The sequence below is a fragment of the Apium graveolens genome, chromosome 8 (genome assembly GCF_009905375.1).
Source record: "Apium graveolens cultivar Ventura chromosome 8, ASM990537v1, whole genome shotgun sequence".
Taxonomy (NCBI): Eukaryota; Viridiplantae; Streptophyta; class Magnoliopsida; order Apiales; family Apiaceae; genus Apium; species Apium graveolens.
This window is the reverse complement of record NC_133654.1, coordinates 196,957,807-196,962,354: the sequence shown is the minus strand read 5'-3', so window position 1 is coordinate 196,962,354 and position 4,548 is coordinate 196,957,807.

Genomic DNA, 4,548 nt, shown 5'->3' with positions numbered 1-4,548 from the left:
CCCAAAATGATTACTTAATAAGTTTACAATTAATTGCCATTATCTGCCACAAGTTATAATTATACATAATTGATTCTCAAAAGTAGATGGTCTGATCTACAGATAGATCTACCTCTGCAGCTATAGCAGCTATGATCTCAATGGGAAGGCGTGGGGCGCTTCCCACGCTCTTGCGCTGGGTCTGCTTGAGTCTGGCCATCCTTCCTAACTGTTGTTGTGTGATGAAGAAATAAAGCAAGAGTGAGTATTACAGCTCGCAAGATAATATATAGTGTAATCAATAATGCAAGTATCTAATAGATAACTTACTGAAAACCTTTATCAAAAGTAAGATAATTACTTACTGGATATAAGCTTAAAGGAAGATGAAGTTACCAAATACTTCACTATACTTATATCATTTATAAGGCTACTTGAACTACCACTGTTCAAAGTATTATAGGTTTTAAAAAAAAAAGTCATCCCATAGATGAGACCACAAGTTAAGACTTGAATAGATTCAATCTTTGAAATATTATTGAATGAAATAAAGTTACGAGATACTTTATTTAGTCCCGATATATATCCACATATATATCTCTTAAACATTTCCTGGAACCTCTGTTATGTAAAGTATGAACAGAGTTTGTAACATCCAATGAATTTTGGAAAGGAAAAGAATTTTGGCATAAACCCGATATCTTGCTAATCAGGCAAAGATACCAATAAGTAACCTTTTCTACTAGTAGATGGATGAATCCCCCACCGGTCATCACCCTGGCCACATAAGGACCTTGTGCTGGACCGCCACCCGGCCTCTTACGCGTTGATGGACTGCCACCCAGCCACTTACACTTTGATAGACCGTACCCCGGCCTGTCGCTTATGCCGACTCAATTAGACGGGCTTACTTCCCGAACGTTGGGTAAGTAATCAATTCATTTGTTTTCTAAAAACAGCAACCACGTTGCGAATGTAAAATGCACCATAGAGCTGGATCCCCCAGGTTTTGAGCGAGTATTTAAATCCCCTTTGAAAGGAAGATCTTAAATATAAAAAAATGAGTTTTGGGGTCCACTCTAACTTTAAAAATCATTTTGAAGACTCGAAAACATTTTTAAGAATGTTTGGAGTACTGCTGATTTATTAAAATAAATCAGTCCCGATATATTAGAAAATATCTGAATATTATTATTTAAATAATATTCTCATAAAGATAATCCTTATAAAAATAATCGAAGTAGAAGTTTTAAAACTTATACTTGAAATGGATATTAAATAACCAAAGATATACTTATATGAAAGTACTATCTTTATTTGAATAATCGAAAATAAGTTTGATTATCGAAACATTACTCTTTAATAAAATAAAGAATATTATTAAATAATAAGCGGAGTCATAATACCTCGAATGAATATTATAAATAATATTCATTAAATAAAATAAACGGAGTCATACATCCTCCAATGAATAACCAATTAATAATCATTAAATATAATAAACAGAGTCATAAGTCCTCGAATGAATATTCAAATAATATTCATTAAATAAAATAAATTTATCGAAGAAACCTTATTCGATTAATAGTTTGGAAAACTATAACCATATATATATAAATATATATATATATAAAATCTACTCGGGATCCTCGACTCCCGGTTTTAGAAAATGTTTTCACCTTGGGGTCCCTATACTAAGGGTATATGCAAATTACCGCTATCCTCTTGCATAGGTATTATCAACTGAACCAACAGATATATATGGCAAGAATACGAAACAGGCATGCATATGTACCATATCACATGCTACAATATATCGCAAGAATTTGCTAATAACAAATATGCATTTATCGCAAGATCATGCATATACACATATACATCACAACAACAGTTATAACGGGTAGAAAACTTGCCTGAGCGACTGGGGGTGATAAAAGGCTTGGGATGAGTCTGGTAACCTATAAACAACAAGTAAGTTGGAATTAAACCAAAGTCACTTGTAAATCTATACTTTAACTAACTTAGACTCTAACGCTTGTTTTGCGCTTACTGATTCTCTTAAGTCACTCGAGTACCCTCGGCTCCACCATTTTTAATAAATTAACCATTACGAGTTTTAAGGCGATTCTTTCGCGGGTGTCTTACCAACTGCCTAACACACTTACCATAATTGTTTCATACATTAATTAACCCTTTTTGGTCTTTAACCTATGTTTCAAAGTAAGGCGAGGGGAAAAGTTTCGTTCGCGAAACGCCGTTACTTGAAACGGTCATTTCTCCTAAACCGTGCATCGGAATCGAACGAACTACATATCAAAACGAAGCTCGTAAGATGAACTATCTAAACATGGCAATGGTCAAAATCTAGCAGGGAGTTTCTCGGGTCCAAATGTTATGAACAAAAGTAGTCTAAGGTAAATCGGACATTACGACGGCTATGTTTACGCGATTACCCAAATTTTATATCACTCCAATTCATCACCAAACAATCAAAATCATCTTATTATACAAAGGAATCTAGGGTTTGGAGATGATATACCTTCCTTGAAGTAGTGGGAGTAGCTAGGAAGCCTTAAGAAGCCTTGAGAAGTCTTAGGGATGCTTGGATCTTAAAGGAAAACAAGAAAAAATCAAGTTAAAAACTTTGAAATCACTATTCATTGTCTTCTTCATTGATTTCTTGAAGAAGATTGAGAAAGAATTGAAGGCTTAAACTCATAAGATAGCCATAACTATGCATAAGGATGACTAGGGAATTATCTTACCAATTTAGGAAGCCTTGATCTTGAGTTTTGAAATTTATTTCTCTTGGAAATGGCAAAAGCCGAGAGCAAGCCTTGGTGATGAAGAATAAAATTTTGTTTTGATGAGAAATGATTTGTTTGGCTTGGTGGATGAAATTAGATTTGTTTTATTTTAGGTCAATTACCCATTTACCCTTGATTTTGTGTGGTTAATATTCCACCACATTTCCTTCCTTCCCATGTCATGCTTATGTCATGCTATGATGTCATCTTTCCCTCCTTGTCCTCTTCTCATTGGTTGGGTGACATCATCCTCTCTAATCCCTTTGATTAACTTCCTAATTGTTTGCCTAATGACCGCTGATCTTTTATACGGTTCGCTTAACTTTCGTTTTCGTTTATCGTTTGAGGGATCATACCCGGGATCTTATTACTTAGGTTCCCTTAACCTTTCTCAATATATTATATTCCTTTTATGATCCTCTGTTATAATCCTTTAATTTAAATCCTTTTTATCCTGTTACCTTATACTCAATTCTTTCCGTATCTAGTGGATTTCCGGGAAAAATTAAAGTGTTCGGAATTGGATTCTGACGATCTTTACATACACTTATATACCATTTAGAGTACTAATAAAATCTCAGAATATCCATAACAGAACCCCTACATAGTGTGGCATGAAAAGTTTTCTCATTCAGCAAAAACACTATTCACAAGGGTTACAAAAAGTTCAAAATTTTGGGGGTTATTACACATAAAACTCAGATTACATAGAAGTGGAAGCCAAATAGAAGTAGAAGTCTAAAAACAACTATTTAATTTCCCGACCCTGCGCGGCCGCTCAGTATAGCTGAGCGGGCACTCAGCTTTCTGCGCGGCCACTCAGCATTGCTGAGCGGGCGCTCAGGACCCTACTGGAAAAATCCTGAGTTTGCTCCGTTTCTTCGCTGTAATCTGCCCCTTTCTTTCCTGTCTCAATGGTGAACACATGCAAAGGCTTATTCTTGATGATTACTCCTCCGAAATGCAACTAATACCCTGAAATGCATAAACACTAGAAAAACGCATTAAATACACAAAATACTTGATTTCAAGGCACCAATTTAAGCCATTTTAAGATGTTCTAAGTGGTATAAAATGCCACTTATCAGTTCACCAACTTTTTCTTTGCCCTTGGACCTTGGACCTATCTGCAATTGTGATTTGGCCTTTGTTGCCACAGGATTTGTCCTTTCTTTTATCATAATGCCTTTAGCCGTAGGAAGTTTCTTTTTAACAACAGAAGCTTCAGATTTGGAGTTGGCCTTTTTTAACTTAAGTCTAGCTTCTTCTTCTATTAGACTTTCAAAGTCCATTCCTGGATTTTCTTTCAGAAATAACTGTCTTAAAATTTCTTCATCAAGATCCAAAAGTTCATCAGAACTTATCCTTTTACCAGCATCAGAAGTTATTCTTCTCCAAGTATCAGAACTTGTTCTATGACTTGTAGTTCCAGCTCTACTTGATGAGAGACCTCCACCTTGACCACGACCTCCACCCATTCCAGAGTTTCCCGGGTCATTACCATCATCCTTTTTCTTCAGTGTCGGTTTGCATTTGGACTTAATTACTTTCTCCCCCTTTTTGGCATCAACAGGTAAAAGAAGAGAGAGAAGCAATTCCACTGAGGATTGAATCTCATTGAGTTGAGTTTGCTGAGAAGCTTGATTTTTCAAAATTTCATCAATCTGAGACTGTTGCTTCTCTTAAGTCTTCTCAAAATTGGCAATTCTGTCAAAGGAAGGTTTGAAAAAGTTTTTCTTTTCAAGTTTCATAGTCATTTCTT